The following is a 241-nucleotide window of genomic DNA, read 5'->3' as shown; positions in this document are numbered from 1 at the left end:
GTGCCAGGCCCCCGCTCCCAGCCCGCCAGGGCGCTATAAATAACCCTGGCCCCAGTCCCGGGGGACAGGGACGGGGAGGGGGGAGACCGCAGCCCTCCTGCTGCAGCCGTCGCCGTTTCCCGGCCCTCCCTGGGCTTCCTCCGCTTGTCAAGGGCCTGCTGCTTCCCCCCTGCCCTGGGTCCCTGTGTCCTCGTATCCCCCTGGCCCTGGGTCCCCAGATCCCCCCTGCCCTGGTTCCCGA

The sequence above is a fragment of the Calidris pugnax genome, unplaced genomic scaffold, assembly GCF_001431845.1.
Source record: "Calidris pugnax isolate Ruff unplaced genomic scaffold, ASM143184v1 scaffold533, whole genome shotgun sequence".
NCBI lineage: Eukaryota > Metazoa > Chordata > Aves > Charadriiformes > Scolopacidae > Calidris > Calidris pugnax.
Note: the sequence above shows the minus strand (reverse complement) of the source record.